The sequence below is a fragment of the Oncorhynchus mykiss genome, chromosome 21, assembly GCF_057628025.1.
Source record: "Oncorhynchus mykiss isolate SJ-2025 chromosome 21, ASM5762802v1, whole genome shotgun sequence".
Classification (NCBI taxonomy): domain Eukaryota; kingdom Metazoa; phylum Chordata; class Actinopteri; order Salmoniformes; family Salmonidae; genus Oncorhynchus; species Oncorhynchus mykiss.
This window is the reverse complement of record NC_143042.1, coordinates 13,635,594-13,653,281: the sequence shown is the minus strand read 5'-3', so window position 1 is coordinate 13,653,281 and position 17,688 is coordinate 13,635,594. Positions and strand designations below refer to the sequence as shown.

The 17,688-nt window shown below is 45.1% G+C and overlaps 1 protein-coding gene and 1 long non-coding RNA gene across 2 annotated transcripts in view; both read left to right on the top strand.

The window, feature by feature from the left end:
* zgc:113263 (TIN2_N and Myb_DNA-bind_4 domain-containing protein) overlaps nucleotides 1-17,688 on the top strand; it is a 68,836-nt gene that overhangs the window by 38,347 nt on the left and 12,801 nt on the right. The window lies entirely within an intron of this gene.
* Nucleotides 294-1,858, top strand: LOC149972992 (uncharacterized). The gene is made up of 2 exons (XR_016490181.1): nucleotides 294-462; nucleotides 607-1,858. It is a non-coding gene; the product is annotated as an uncharacterized LOC149972992 (long non-coding RNA).

Genomic DNA, 17,688 nt, shown 5'->3' with positions numbered 1-17,688 from the left:
CTGATAGTACTGAAGTACAAATATAACACAATAGGGACAGAGAGTACTGAACTACTAATATAATACAATAGGGACTGATAGTACTGAAGTACTGGAATAATGTATTAGGGACTGATAATCCTGGGTTATGAGTATAATCCACTGACACACTTAGATAATTACATGTTCCTCTTAGATCACTGATTTACAGTATAAGTTATTTATAACACGATAAAATATTCTGTATCTGCATAATCTGTATGTAGTTATATAGCTAACAGTTATGAATGTAGGTACTAGCAGTAAGACTATTTACATATGACAGTTTGCATTGGCAGCACATGCTTCAGTGCTCTGGGAGTATTTATAACCCTGTGAGTTTAACACTTGATGACTGAGAGCTGTCCTTCATGACAACAGAACCCAAAACAACCATGACTTTTATCACCATCTTCATCTGGATATTTGCCCTCTGCTTTCAAGGTAATATATTTTACATACATTTACCCTGACTGTAGTTACTTAACCTTATTAAAGTAAATACCATTATGTTATTGTAAAGTCATTATTTTGTAAAGCAATGAGAAATTAATGCACGATTGAATGTTAATTACATTTCTGTTTCAGAGTCCAGAGGCCAGGTCACAGTGACCCAGACTCCTGCAGTGAACGCTGTTTCAGTGGGTCACTCAGTCAGTTTCAGCTGTAAGACCAGCAGTGCAGTATACAGTGATACACATGGACAGAGGTTGGCCTGGTATCAACAGAAACTCGGAGAATCTCCTAAACTCCTTACATATTTCATTAGTACCCGTAACTCTGGGATACCACCTAGATTCAGTGGCAGTGGATCTGGGAGTGACTTCACTCTGACCATCAGTGGAGTCCAGGCTGAAGATACAGGAGATTACTACTGTCAGGGTGAACACTACCCCAACAGTGTCTGGGTGGAAACACAGTGATATAGAGCCATACAAAAACCTCCCTCAGATTTCACAGTGACTGCGCTAGTTGGGTTTGACTCCAGGTGCTGAGTGGGAAGAGACAGTGACCGTGGCCGAATACCCATACTACCGTACTTGATAAGGTACATTTCAGGAAATGTTACATAACATAAACATACTGTTGACAAGTAGGCTAGGGTGTAATGGAATGTTTTGCCTTGTGTGGTAGGTTGTGTGGGTTTTGTCACTCTTATGTAGGTGTCATAACCAGCCATAAAATAAAGCAATATATATATGTCACAATAGGTCTAAATATATGTGTTATGACCCCATTATGACAAGATATGTCAGCTGTTAGGACATATGACATGGTTATGACCGTGTCATAGCATTATGATGCTAGGTGTCAAGTGAAGTGTTACCACACAATCCCTGTCTCAAGGTTTAAAAATCCTTCTTTAACCTGTCTCTTCCCCTTCATCTACACTGATTGAAGTGGATTTAACAAGTTATATGAATAAGGGATCGTAGCGTTCACCTGGTCAGTCTTTGTCATGGAAAGAGTAAACTGAGTGCATACCAGTGATGATGATAACATGTCAACTCATGCACCGTCACGTTAAAGCGTTCCTGAAGCAATAACAACCATGCGTCTCTAGATTGCATAAGTCTTCCTACGCTTTGTTATGGCAAACCTTAATTAGTTCATATGCAAACACTGCCTCAAATTGTCACAAAATATTTTGAATGGACTCCATCTGTGTGGAATAAGTGTCTCACATCATTTCAGAATAAAAAAAACAGTCTCGGGGGTGGTTGAATAGTGTTGAGGACTATTCAACCACCATGTCCTGACGGCCATGTCGAAACACATCAGAGTTTAAAATGTTCTGTTTTATTGAACATGCTATCATAATAAAGGCATTTTAACTATATTAAGTGCGCCTTGGTTCTCCTAGGTTTTGATTAACAATTCAACCATATATGTTGAGAAGATGATTGTACCCTTAACCCTTAAAACAACACCTTGTTCCTGCTACAACCTGATTAAATCTTCCAGCACCTTCCCAGTCTTTCATTGATTCCAGCAGAGGCATGTTTATCAATCAAGGCCATGATTGGCTGGACAATCAGCTCTCAACACTTTCAAAGTTCTGCTGCTCACACAGCTCTACTCAACTACAATTTCCCTGGGGGACCATGAACGTCTGCTTGCATAGAGAGAACCCTTTGCATTGGCAGCACATGCTTCAGTGGTCTGGGAGTGTTTATAACCCTGTGAGTTTAACACTTCATGACTGAGAGCTGTCCTTCATGATAGAACCCACATCAACAATAAATTTTTCCACCATCTTCATCTGGATGCTTGCCCTCTGCTTTCAGGAAAACGATGTGGAGCTCAGACATTAGACACATGTCAGTAACGGTCAATGCCTGTCTTTAGTAATACCCATCTTATTTGTCATCTATTAGATGGTGCTTTATTCATTGTAAGAATGTCTCCCTCCTTGAACCCACCATAGAGGTTACAGTAAAATGAGTCCACCCACTCACATCTGGCTCTATCCAGGCAGTGAAACTGAAACTATGGGAGTGAAACAGATTTACATAGACAGAGCTGGGTGGTTCTGCTTGTCCCAGAATAGAGCAGCACTGTCACCAGATGTTCACCTGTGCCCAGGGGGTTGGAGGTAGAGAAGACTAACACTCTGCTCTATATTTATTGAAATAGCGTCACTTGTAGAATTTTTATTTATTTTTATTTTTACATGTATTAAGCTTCAAATCACAGACTATAACATGCCATATTGTGATTACTGGTCAACGATGATGTTAAGTGAAAATGAGGTTTAGTATATATGATCCAGTTTATTAATAGAAACAACATAAATTTGCATTCCAAAAATACATCTTTATTTTAATCCATTATTACATGATCAAAGCATCAAAGCAAACATGATAGTGAATAAACGCAGATCACATTAAATCTATATCAAACAAAATTTAAGTCTACAGAATGGATTGACACATAAACTCAATCTAAGCCCCATGTTAGTCTACACGAGAGTGATCAATAAATCAGAGAAAAACTAATCTTAGAACAAAGAAAGTCAAAGCCGAGGAACCAACATCCTCTCTCCACAGGGGTGTGTGACTGGTGGGTCCTACCCAGAACAGTCAGCACTCCCCAGGGTCTGGGTGACCGGAGGCTGGGAGCTCTGGTAGGCCTCACAGAGTCAGGGTGCTGCTCCAGCTGTACAGGCCGTCTTTGCCGCCCTGCTTCTAGCTGTTGCCATCCACCTTCCAGCTCATGGTCCAGTCTGAGGGGAAGCCCTTGTTGGCCAGACACGTCAGCGTGGCCATTGTCTTACGGGACAGCTCCTCACTAGAGGGGGGCAGGACAGTCAGGTTAGGGGAATTGTTACCTGGCAGAAACACAGCACTACATCAAAACAACTACATCAAAACGAGGTACTTTGGAAATTACTTCTAAAACTTTATATTAATATTATTAATTATTATTAATATTATTATTAATATTATATTATTGTAAATAAGAATTTGTTCTTAACTGACTTGCCTAGTTAAATAAAGGTTAAATAAAAAATGTAATTAAAATTAAATAAAAAAAATCTATATAAGTTAGATTGCTAAAAGACAACACAAACACAAACAGTAATATGATATGAAGCAGATTACAAGTATAAAGTATACAAGCAGAAAGCATACCAGTATGACATGTTTAACGTTAGCATTACTTTGTAAAAAGGGTGAAAAAATGGATCAGTGTCATTTCCTGATAGTTCCTGGTTGAAAATATGATCTCCTGTACACATATGATCGACTGTACTGTAGTATTATCTAAAATAAGGACGCACAACAACAAGGTTCTAGCTCCAGTATGTTTACTAACCTAACCCTCGCATGTCATACATAGGTACGGATACCCCCAAGGGACATCCTACTACATCTTACCCTCTCCCATGAACAAGAACTCAACATGCATAACCACTGAAGCATAACTGAAATGCAATTTGGAAGCCAGTATTATTCTCTAACATGCTACTTCACATCCTGAAACAGTATGAAAGCATTAAATCACACAGTATGAACATTAACTAGGTACAGTCTCTTTTTGCTGGGTATGGTCCCTAACAGTATGTTTTCTCTTCACGTAACAGTCTTTCAGCCACTCTGGTGGCCTCACATCCCTTTTTGGGTGTGTTTGTGGCTCTGTGAGCATTCTTTCTCCTTCACCTTCTTTTTGTGCATTTTCTGTGGCCTCAGTCTGTGAGGCTGGTAGATCTGGAAGATCTCTGAGGTGTGTTCTGTTCCTTCGTACCTCTTCTGAGCCTGTGTCCACCACATAGGAGCGTGGGGCATCCGCTTTCCTCAGCACTATTGCTGGTGTCTTTGAGTTTGTAATCCACACACGTTGACCTTCGGTCAGCTCTGGCCTCTCCTTAGCACGGTGTCTCCGATTAAAGTCTCCAGTTTGTGTTTGTTTCAGTCGTTTGTCCCTCTCAGCGAAGGCCTTCCTGTTAGGCCTACGGGGTTTATGCTGAGCCGGGGATACAGGCAATGTGGAACATAGCCTCCTGCCAATCAGGAGCTCGGCAGACGACAGCCCATGATGCAGTGGTGTTACTCTGTAAGCTAACAGAGCCCTGTATGGATCCTTGTTCTTTTTCAGCAGCCCCTTGACTCTTTTCACAGCTCTCCCTGCCTCACCATTACTCTGTGCATGGTAGGAGTTACTGGTCACGTGTGAAGTCATATTCTGCGGCAAAAGTAGAAAAGGAGCTTGCAGAGAACTGGGGAGCATTATCTGTAACCAGGAACTCGACCCCTTGCCTGTAATGATGTGGTTAACCAGCTGATGTGGCTATGGGTGTCTTTGCTATTTCAATGTATCTTGAATAGTAATCTACCACTAGCAGATCAGTGTCATTTTTCCAATAGAACATATCTGCCCCTACCTTTTGCCATGGCCGTTTTGGCAGCTTCGTTGCCATCATTGGCTCCGGATGACAAGGTTGACACTTTGTACAGACCTCACACTGGGCCACCAACTTGGCAATCTGAGTACTCAGACCAAGCCACCACACCAACTGTTGAGCCCTCAGTCTGCATTTGATTATCCCCATGTGTCCCTCATGCACTCTGTCTAGCATTTATGGTTGTAGAGTCTCTGGGATAACTATACGTTGTACTTTCATGAGATCTCCGCACTTTGGTGCACCCAATAGGGCTTCAGCAGCTGAGGCAGTTCCTCCTGCCTGGGCCATCCCTTTTTGCAGTGCTGCACTATCTGTCGGCAGATGGGGTCTCGTTGTTGAGCCTCTGCAATCTGCTTCAGTTTGGTCTGAGATGCAGGTAGGTTGTCCCTTATTGCATTAATGGACACCTGTACCTCACCCTCTAGACATTGCTCCTCGTCTGATAATGGATGTTTAATTGGGGCCCTGGAGAGTGCATCTGCTGTGATCAGTGCCTTCCCTGGCACATACACCATCTTGTAGGTGAACCTCAGTAGTCTGAGGCGGACGCGCAGAACCCTGGGAGGCAAGTCGTCCAGTGCTTTTGTCCCTAACAGAGCCAACATTGGTTTCTGGTCAGTCTCTGCTGTAAACTGCAGGTCAATAAGGTATTGGCTGAGCATTTCACATGCCCATGTGATAGCCAACGCCCCCTTCTCCACTTGAGCATACATTTGCTCTGTGTCGGATAAGCTTCGGGAGATGTATGCTATTGGACGCCACTCCATGTTGTCCTGCATCTATCTGAGGATCGCCCCTAGCCCAAAGGATGATGCATCTGCTGATACCGTTGTGTTAGCGTGGGGACAGTACTGGGCCAGCACTCTCTGTGAGGCAAGGTCTCCTTTGATTTTGTCAAATGCCACCTGTTGCATGTGACCCCATGATCAGTCATTTTCTTTGGCTAGTAAGTCTCTCAGGGGTTTGGTTGTATCTCAGGGGTTTGGTTCATCTTCCAGCGCCGACAGAGATGGCCGCCTCGCTTCGCGTTCCTAGGAAACTATGCAGTTTTTTGTTTTTTTATGTGTTATTTCTTACATTGGTACCCCAGGTCATCTTAGGTTTCATTACATACAGTTGGGAAGAACTACTGAATATAAGAGCAACGGCAACGTCAACTCACCATCAGTACGACCAGGAATATGACTTTCCCGAAGCGGATCCTGTGTTCTGCCTTTCACCCAGGACAACGGAATGGATCCCAGCCTGCGACCCAAAACAAAGACGTCGTAAAAGAGGGAAACGAAGCGGTCTTCTGTTTAGGCTCCGGAGACGGGCACATCGCACACCACTCCCTAGCATACTTCTCGCCAATGTCCAGTCTCTTGACAACAAGGTTGATGAAATCCGAGCAAGGGTTGCATTCCAGAGGGACATCAGAGACTGTAACGTTCTTTGCTTCACGGAAACATGGCTCACTCGAGAGATGCTAACGGAATCGGTGCAGCCAGCTGGTTTCTCCACGCATCGCGGCGACAGAAACAAACATATTTCTGGTAAGAAGAGGGGCGGGGGCGTATGCCTTATGGTTAACGAGACGTGGTGTGGTCACAACAACATACAGGAACTCAAGTCCTTCTGTTCACCTATTTCTCGCACTCGCCCTGAGGTGCGTGTCATCAGTCCAGTGCCACCTGTACCGGTCCCACGCATTAGGCCTCCAGTGCACCTCCACAGTCCAGTAGGTCCTGTGCCTCTTCCTCGCACTCGCCCTGAGATGCGTGTCACTAGTCCAGTACCACCAGTGCCGGTACCACGCATCAGGCCTCCAGTGCGCCTCCACAGACCAGAGCTTCCGGCGACAGTTCCCAGTCCAGAGCTTCCGGCGACAGTTTCCAGTCCGGAAACTCCAACGACGGTCCACAGCTCGGAACCTGCAACGACGGTCAACGATCTGCGGTCCGGAGCCTCCAGCAGTGGTTCCCAGTTCAGAGCCTCCGGCAATGATCCACGGTCTGGTTCCACAGAAGCGGAGGCATCAGCGTAGGGAGCGGGGACTACGCCTCGAACCGGAGCCGCCACTGAGGGTAGATGCCCACCCGGACCCTCCCCTATAGGTTCAGGTTTGCGTCCGTGAGTCCGCACCTTTGAGGGGGGGGGGGGGGGTACTGTCACGCCCTGACCTTAGATATCCCTGTTTTTCTATATATTTTGGTTAGGTCAGGGTGTGACTAGGGTGGGTAGTTTTTGTCTAGGGTTTTTTGTATGTACATGTTGGCCTGATATGGTTCCCAATCAGAGACAGCTGTTTATCGTTGTCTCTGATTGGGGATCATATTTAGGTAGCCATTTTCCTCATTTGTGTTGTGGGATCTTGTCTACATTTAGTTGCCTGAGTGCACAACATTAGCTTCACGTTTCGTTTGGTTGTTTGTTGTTTTTGTTCAGTGAGTTTCAGTTTATTCAAATTATGTGGAACTCTACTCACGCTGCGCCGTGGTCTCATCATTACAACGAACGTGACAGGAAGCGATTCCAAATGGCAAAACATTAAAATAGTAACGGCCAAACGGTGTTGTAAACGTTCTGAGTCCCCTACTCTCTGATGACAGCGGTATCTGCCAGAAACCTGAGCGGGCATCCAGCTTTGTGAAGACTTGTGTGCCATCCAACAGAGCCAGCGACTGCTCCACTGATGGTAAGATGTGTCTCTCTCTGCAGAGTGCCTCAGTCAAGTTAGTCATGTCCACGCAGATCCTAATGTCCCCATTGGCTTTTGGGACCACTACCATCCCTGCACACCAGTCTGTGGGACTCTCTATTTTAGACACGCCCCAATTTCCTCCATCCTCCCCAACTCTTCCTTTCCTCTGGCCAATAAAGGGATAGGCACACGGCGGGGGGTGGTAAGGACATAGGGGACAGCATCCTCTTTCAGGTGGATTTTGTAGTCACCTTCTATCCTTCCTAGACCAGAAAACACTTTTGGTAATTTATTTTTGAAAACCTCACCTGGGTCCTCCAGTTTGCTCACTCTCTCAATGAGATGCAATGCTTCAATTGCTGGTAGCCCCAGCAACGGTCTGGCTAGAGAGTCAATGACGAAGACAGGCTGGATGGCACTTTTGTCTTTACTCTCCAGTTTAATCTCCAACTGCCCTACAACTGGTAAAATCTTATTACTGGACCCGTACAGTTTTTTGTTTGTAGAGAGCAAAGGGCCATCTCTGCTATAGCTAGCTATACAGCCTACTTGGGATAGCTGTCACTGCTGCCCCAGTGTCTAGTTTAAATGACACAACCTCCCCATTGAGTTTAATGTCTGAATGCCAGCCTTCTTTTCCCTTACTTCTCCCAGAAAGATGCTGTCCTGCTATACCTCCTCTGAGACCTCATGCATTTGCTTTAATCGACAGACAGCTGAAAGTGTCCTCTCCTGTGACATTTCCTGCATTCCGCATCCTTTGCTGGTCAATCTTTCCATCTGTGGAAAGGGGATTTCCCACATTTGAGACAAACATTTGAACTAGCTACGGGTACTGTCTGTGATTGTTTTCTCCACGTCTGTCTCTGTTCTGTGTTCCCCTCCATTTCTTTAGCTCGGTATGCAAATGCATTTATTTCCTCACTCTCTTCGCTCTGCAAGGAGCTGCTGTCGTGCAGCATCGTATGCTGTCTTTTTACTGTCTCACTCTGCCTAACCTGGTTTACAGCTTTGGACAAGGTAAGCTGGGAATCCAACTGTAACTTTTCGGAAAGTGATATATTTCTTATTCCCACTACAATCCGATCTTGGATCAGCTCTTCCCTGAGCACCCCACACTGACAATGTTCTGTTAGTTTGTGAACAGCTGTCACGTCCTGACCTTAGTTCCTTTTTTATGTCTCTGTTTTAGTTTGGTCAGGGCGTAAGTTGGGGTGGGCATTCTATATTTTGTTGTCTAGGTTTTGTATTTCTGTGTTTGGCCTGGTATGGTTCCCAATCAGAGGCAGCTGTCGATCGTTGTCTCTGATTGAGAACCATACTTAGGCAGCCTGTTTTCCCACTATGATTTGTGGGTAGTTATTTTCCGTTTCAGTGTTTTCACCATACGGCACTGTTTCGGTTTTCCTTTATTCTCTTGTTCGTTTATATTCAGTGTTCAGTTTATTAAAGTGATCATGGACACGTACCACACTGCACTTTGGTCCTCTTCTCCTTCTCCCGACGACAATCGTTACAACAGCTGTGATAAAACTGTCGGTGGTTTCACCCTGCTCCTGTTTGCGCATGTTAAACCTAGCTCTCTCAAATATAATGTTGTGTCTCCATACAAAATGCATTTCAAAACAGTCTTTAACGGCACTGTGGTTAAGTTTCTCTTCCTCAGTCAACGTTGAAGCATTTAATATATCCTCAGCTTCATCACCTATAGAGTAGATCAGTGTATTAACTTGAAATGCCTCATTTTTCACGTTTAAGCCTGATGCTACCCTGTACCTTTCAAAGCGCCTGATCCATTTCGGACAGTTTTGAATGTCCATACAATCAAAATTCTTGGGGGACTAATGCAAAATCCGTCAGCACCTAGCCACTGGCCTGTCCGTGTTTGTGCCAGAGCCCTTTGAACTTGGAGTCGCAAACCCTGAAATCCCGCCAGCTTCTTCCTCTTGCAACATGTTGCTTAGCAGTAACTTAGTCCTTGCTCGTTAGCTAGCAAAATAATGATATGCGCTGTTTTATCTCCAACAATGTGCCCTCCCTGCTTTGAAACAGCTTGAATGTATGATTTACTTGGTACGTCCTTCTCGTTTATGTGAATTTTAAAACCACTTCTGACACCATGTAGTATTATCTAAAATAAGGACGCACAACAACGAGGTTCTATCTCCAGCATGTTTACTAACCTAACCCTCGCATGTCATACATAGGTACGGATACCCCCAAGGGACATCCTACTACAGTACACCTAATTAGCAGGTTTGCATTGGATGGAGTTTCGGCTTTCCATGGTGACATCCCCATGTGGCAAATTGGTTAATAAACCAATAACAAAGAGAGTTCCAAATTTCTCTGCCAATAACAGCCAGTTTTCAGTTTTCTCCTCCCTACTCAGACCCCTCCTAAACAGTCCTAGCAAAATTATTCTAGTTTTTTGCTTAAAAGCTATTTTTGCCTATTTTAATGGGAATTTATTACAGCAAGGTACTTCCTTGTTACCCAGAAATGATTTGATTTTGGTATAAAAATGGCTGCATTGGACCTTTAAGTTATTGTTACAATGGTGCGTCACACATGGACATTATTGTTTATTGTGGTATCAACAGAAATCTGGACAAAAAACGAAACTCTGCATCCACTCTATTAGAACTCGCACCTCTGGAATTCCATTTAGATTCAGTGGTAGTGGATCTAGGAATGACTTCACTCTGATCATGAGTGGAGCCCAGGCAGAAGATACAGGAGACTTTACACCTTCCCAATGCTAAAGATACGTTCCATAGGGATAGAGAGCCGTAATAAAACTTCCCTCGGCCAGACTGTACGGTGACTGCATTGCTACAGCTGGAACCTGCTGTAAGAGCGGGGGGGAAGGACTAGACCAGTGATAGTGTTCAGTACTATGCCCGTGATAGTGTTGAGGACTAGACCAGTGAGAGTGTTCAGGACTAGACCAGTGATATTGTTCAGTACTGTTCATTACAGTGATAGTGTTGAGGACTACACCAGTGATATTGTTGAGGACTACACCAGTGATAGTGTTGAGGACTAGACCAGTAATAGGGTCGAGGACCAGACCAGTGATAGTGTTCAGTACTATGCCCGTGATAGTGTTAGGGACTGGACCAGTGACAGTGTTGAGGACTAGACCAGTGACAGTGTTGAGGACTAGACCAGTGACAGTGTTGAGGACTAGACCAGTGACAGTGTTGAGGACTAGACCAGTGACAGTGTTGAGGACTAGACAAGTAATAGTGTTGAGGACTAGACCAGTGACAGTGTTCAGTTCTATGCCCGTGATAGTGTTGAGGACTAGCCCAGTGTTAGTGTTGAGGACTAGACCAGTGATAGTGTTCAGCACTATGCCCGTGATAGTGTTGAGGACTACACCAGTGATATTGTTCAGGACTAGACACAGTGAAAGTGTTCAGGACTAGACCAGTGACAGTGTTTAGGAATAGGCCAGTGATAGTGTTAGGGACTAGACCAGTGATAGTGTTGAGGACTAGACACAGTGTTATAGTGTTCAGTACTAGACCAGTGATAGTGTTGAGGACTAGACAAAGTGATAGTGTTCAGGAATAGACCAGTGATAGTGTTGAGGACTAGACCAGTGATAGTGTTGAGGACTAGACCAGTGATGGTGTTGAGGACTAGACCAGTGATGGTGTTGAGGAATAGACCAGTGATAGTGTTGAGGACTAGACCAGTGATAGTGTTGAGGACTACACCAGTGATAGTGTTGAGGACTACACCAGTGATAGTGTTGAGGACTAGACCAGTGATAGTGTTGAGGACTACACCAGTGATAGTGTTGAGGACTACACCAGTGATAGTGTTGAGGAATAGACCAGTGATGGTGTTGAGGAATAGACCAGTGATAGTGTTGAGGACTAGACCAGTGATGGTGTTGAGGACTAGACCAGTGATGGTGTTCAGGACTAGACCAGTGATAGTGTTGAGGACTACACCAGTGATAGTGTTGAGGACTAGACCAGTGATGGTGTTGAGGAATAGACCAGTGATAGTGTTGAGGAATAGACCAGTGATGGTGTTGAGGAATAGACCAGTGATAGTGTTGAGGACTAGACCAGTGATAGTGTTGAGGACTACACCAGTGATAGTGTTGAGGACTACACCAGTGATAGTGTTGAGGACTAGACCAGTGATGGTGTTGAGGAATAGACCAGTGATAGTGTTGAGGACTAGACCAGTGATGGTGTTGAGGACTAGACCAGTGATGGTGTTGAGGACTAGACCAGTGATGGTGTTGAGGAATAGACCAGTGATAGTGTTGAGGACTAGACCAGTGATAGTGTTGAGGACTAGACCAGTGATGGTGTTGAGGACTAGACCAGTGATGGTGTTGAGGACTAGACCAGTGATGGTGTTGAGGAATAGACCAGTGATAGTGTTGAGGACTAGACCAGTGATGGTGTTGAGGACTAGACCAGTGATGGTGTTGAGGACTAGACCAGTGATGGTGTTGAGGAATAGACCAGTGATAGTGTTGAGGAATAGACCAGTGATGGTGTTGAGGACTAGACCAGTGATAGTGTTGAGGACTAGACCAGTGATAGTGTTGAGGACTAGACCAGTGATAGTGTTGAGGAATAGACCAGTGATGGTGTTGAGGAATAGACCAGTGATGGTGTTGAGGACTAGACCAGTGATGGTGTTGAGGACTAGACCAGTGATAGTGTTGTGGACTAGACCAGTGATAGTGTTGAGGACTACACCAGTGATAGTGTTGAGGACTAGACCAGTGATGGTGTTGAGGACTAGACCAGTGATGGTGTTGAGGAATAGACCAGTGATGGTGTTGAGGACTAGACCAGTGATAGTGTTGTGGACTAGACCAGTGATAGTGTTGAGGACTAGACCAGTGATAGTGTTGTGGACTAGACCAGTGATAGTGTTGAGGACTACAGTCTAGAGAGTATCATAGATTTGTTCCCTTTATTATTTGACCAACCAACATCTTAAACTGAAAACAGTCACTCAATGGATGATATACACTGAGTGGACTAAACATTAGGAACCTTCCATGACAGACTGACCAGGTCAATCCAGGTGAAAGCAATGATCCCTTATTGATGATTTTTAAGCCTTGAGACAATTGAAACAAGGATTGTGTAAGTGTCCCATTCAGATGGAGAATGGGTAAGAGCAAATATTGCCCCGTTCAAAGTGCCTTTGAATGGGGCATGGCGATAGGGGCCAGGCACACCGGTTTGAGTGTGTCAAGAACTGCAATGCTGCTGGGTTTTTCACGCTCAACAGTTTCCTGTGTGTTTCAAGAATGGCCCACCACCCAAAGGACATCCAGCCAACGACAGGCAAGTGGTTGAAAATGGGTCATTGATGCAAGACGACCAAGGAGGCTGACACGAATTGTGCAGAGCAACAGTCGGGCTACAGTTAGTTAACTGACAGACTAGTACAACATTGGTGCCCAAAGACCCATAAAAAAATATGCAACTCGTCTTACCTTGACATGAATGGGATATGGCAGCCGACAACCTTACAGAGTTCCACTTCTTTCAGCAAAAAACAAGAAACTGTGGTTGCAGTGGGCTAAGGAACGAATACACTGGACACTGGAGAATTGGAAAAACATTGCCTGGTCTGATGAATCCTGGTTCCTGCTGTTTCACGCTGATGGGAGGACTAGGGTATGGAGAAAACCACAAGCACATGGATCCATCATACCGTGTGTCAACATTACAGGCTGTTGGTGGTGGTGTGATGGTGTGGGGTGTCTTTTCAAAGCACATATTGGGTCCCTTGACAAAAGTGGAGCAACGTTTGAATGCCACAGGATATCTGAACATCATTACCAATCAGATGCATGCCTTCATGGCAGCAATGCATCCATCTGCAATTTTTTTTTTTCAGCAGGATAATGCCCCATGCCACAAGGCTAGGATTGTCCAGGAATGGTTCAACTGTACGAACATGACAGTGAATTCAGCTGACTGCTGTGTCCTGCCCAGTCACCAGATCTCAATCCAAATGACCATCTGTGGGATGAGACGGAACAAGCTATTCAGAGTAGAGATCCACTACCAGCCAATTTGGCACAACTGTGGGAAGCATTGGAGACAACATGGGCCAGCATCCCTGTGGAACGCTTTCGACAACTTGTAGAGTCCATGCCCCGAAAAAAAGGTTGGCTGTTCTGAGGGCAAAAGGGTGGGTGCAACTCAATATTAGGAAGGTGCTCCTAATGTTTTGTATACTCATTGTATATCCCATAAGTTACCAAATGAGGCATACGTTATCTGAAACAAGTTCCATATAAATCAATATTATGAGCGTGTGTGTTTTGTGTAATATTGGATGGTACGGGCTAAAAGCATTCAATTGGAATGTTGTGATCCAGAAGTTACACCATATAATTTCTTGTCCTGTCTAGTGCCTTGCTCCAGGAGGGCGATTTGCATAGAGAGGACACTTTGCATTGGCAGCACATGCTTCAGTGGTCTGGGAGTGTTTATAGCCCTGTGAGTTTAACACTTCATGACTGAGAGCTGTCCTTCATGACAACAGAACCCACAACAACCATGACTTTTATCACCATCTTCATCTGGATACTTGCCCTCTGTCTCCAAGGTAATATATTTCACACAACATTTTCCGGACCATTGCAATATTAGGCTATAGAACCTTATTACTGTTTTAGTGAATATGCTATATGGACAAATGAATGAACAATTGAATGCTAATACCACATGCCATCTGTTTCAGAGTCCAGAGGCCAGGTCACAGTGACCCAGACTCCTGCAGTGAAAGCTGTTTCAGTGGGTCACTCAGTCAGTCTCAGCTGTAAGACCAGCAGTGCTGTATACAGTGACAGCAGTGGACACTTTTTGCAGTGGTATCAACAGAAACCTGGAGGAGCTCCTAAACTCCTAATATACTGGGCTAAAACCCTTCAGTCTGGGACTCCATCTAGATTCAGTGGCAGTGGATCTGGGAGTGACTTCACTCTGACCATCAGTGGAGTCCAGGCTGAAGATGCAGGAGATTACTACTGTCAGAGTTACCACAGCAGTGGTAATGTGTTCACACAGTGATACAGAGCCGTACAAGAACCTCCCTCAGTCAGACTGCACAGTGACTGTACTGATACAGCTGGGACCTACTGCAGGTGCTGAGGGGGAAGAGACAGAGACATGGAACACTGAGCAGCGAGGAAACATTGAATAAGGGTAGAAAGTGTCATTTAAATCACATGTTCTCCTTCATCATCATCATCATCATCATCATGGTTGTGACTCATTATATTTGTTATGACCTGAAAGATCATCTAAATGTTATGAGGTTTTGAAAACACAATACCTGCCAAATACAAAATAAGAAGTAAAAGAAAAGGTGTCATGACCTCAACATTGCTTCAACGTTACAATCACTGAAGCCCCCAAAACAAGTCCCCAAATGTCTGATTTAAATGGATTTGATTTTACAGGATTATATTAACTATTTTCAATATGCAGGTTCCTGACTGTTAGATCTGTGAATGAGACATGATGCTGTCTACCTCCCTGAATCCACCATAGATGTTAAACCTGTCCACTCCCTCACATCTGGCCCAGTCTAGGGTATTTCAGGGAGTGAAACTTTTCAACTGCTAGACTGATAGCTGTCAGACTATAAGGGCACCAGACGAGACCCAGATGCAGACACGGGAGGCAGATGGTTTGAGTCATTTTTTATTATAATTACCTCCTTGACCAAGGCCCTTCTCCCGCAATTGCTCAGTTTGGCCGAGCAGCCAGCTGTAGGAAGAGTCTTGGGGGTTCCAAACTTCTTCCATTTAAGAATGATGGAGGCTACTGTGTTCTTGGTGACCTTCAATGCTGCAGAAATGTTTTGGTACCTTTACCCAGATCTGTGTCTAGACACAATTCTGTCTCAGCATTCTACAGACAATTCATTTGACCTCATGGCTTGGTTTTTGCTCTGACATGCACTGTCAACTGTGGGACCTTATATAGACAGGTGTGTGCCTTTCCAAATCATGTCCAATCAATTGACTATATCACAGGTGGACTCCGATCAAGTTGTAGAAAGATCTCAAGTGTGATCAATGGAAACAGGATGCAACTGAGCTCAATTTAGAGGGTCTGAATACCTATGTAAATAAGGTATTTCTGTTTTTGTTTTTTATAAATGTGCAAACATTTATAAAAATGTGTTATTGCTTTGTCATTATGAGGTATTGTGTGCAAAAAAACATTTAATCATTTTAGAATGAGGCTGTTAAAATGTGGAAAAAGTTAAGTTGTCTAAATACTTTACGAATGCACTGTACTGTATGTACATCAACAGTTTAATACTATGGGTCTTGACTAGAATACAGTATAAACACACTGAACAAAAATATAAACGCAACTGTCATGTACTGTCATGTTGTCTTGTCTCTGTCCTTTCCCTTCACCCTGTCTCCCTCTGCTGGTCGTGTTAGGTTACCTTTTCTCCCCCGCTTTCCCCCAGCTGTCCCTTGTCTCCTCTAACTACCCATTCACCCCGTTCCCCACCTGTTCCCTTTTTCCCTCTGATTAGGTCCCTATATCTCTCTCTGTTTCTGCTCCTGTCCTTGTCGGATTCTTGTTTGTTTGTGTCATTCATGCCTGAACCAGACTGTCGTCATGTTTGCTGTAACCTTGTCCTGTCCTGTCGGAATCTGCCGGTCCATCTGAGCCTACCTATGTTTGGTAATTAAAGAAGCTCTGTTTAAGTTGATTCGCTTTTGGGTCCTCATTCACGCACCGTAACAGAAGAATCCGACCAAGAATGGACCCAGCGACTTCGGATCCTCTCCACTCAGCCGTCGGGATCCAGGGAGCGATGCTAGGCAGACACGAGCAGGAAGTGTCTGCTGCTCGACATGCCGTTGAGACCCTGGCCACCCAAGTCTCCAACCTCACAGAACAGGTTCACCATCTCTGCCTCGATCCACCGGCCACTTCCAGGGCTTTCGAATCTCCGGAGCCCAGAATCAATAACCCGCCGTGTTACTCTGGGGAGCCCACTGAATGCCGCTCGTTCCTCACCCAGTGTGATATTGTGTTTTCTCTCCAGCCCAACACTTACTCCAGGAGCACTGCTCGTGTCGCCTACGTCATATCTCTCCTTATTGGACGGGCTCGTGAGTGGGGCACGGCAATCTGGGAGGCAAGGGCTGAGTGTACTAACCAGTATCAAGACTTTAAGGAGGAGATGATACGGGTTTTTGATCGATCTGTTTTTGGGGAGGAGGCTTCCAGGGCCCTGTCTTCCCTATGTCAAGGCAATCGATCCATAACAGACTACTCTATTGAGTTTCGCACTCTTGCTGTCTCCAGTGGCTGGAACGAGCCGGCCTTGCTCGCTCGTCTTCTGGAGGGTTTCCGCGCAGAGGTAAAGGATGAGATTCTCTCCCGGGAGGTTCCTTCCAGCGTGGATTCCTTGATTGAACTCGCTATTCGCATTGAGCGACGGGTTGATCTTCGTCACCGAGCTCGTGGAAAGGAGCTCGCGCTCTCCGTCGCCTCCCTCTCCGCATCACTACCATCTTCCTCTGCCGGCTCGGGTGCTGAGCCCATGCAGCTGGGAGGTATCCGCATCTCGACTAAGGAGAGGGAACGGAGAATCACCAACCGCCTCTGTCTCTATTGCGGTTCCGCTGGTCATTTTGTCACTTCATGTCCAGTAAAAGGCCAGAGCTCGTCAGTAAGCGGAGGGCTACTGGTGAGCGCTACTACTCCTGTCTCTCCTTCAAGATCCTGCACTACCTTGTCGGTCCATCTACGCTGGACCGGTTCGTCAGCTTCCTGCAGTGCCTTAATAGACTCTGGGGCGGAGGGCTGTTTTATGGACGAGACCTGGGCTCGGGAACATGACATTCCTCTCAGACAGTTAAAGGAGCCCACGGCCTTGTTCGCCCTGGATGGTAGTCCTCTCCCCAGGATTCAGCGTGAGACGCTACCTTTAACCCTCACTGTTTCTGGTAATCATAGTGAAACCATTTCTTTTTTAATTTTTCGTTCACCTTTTACACCTGTTGTTTTGGGCCATCCCTGGCTAGTTTGTCATAATC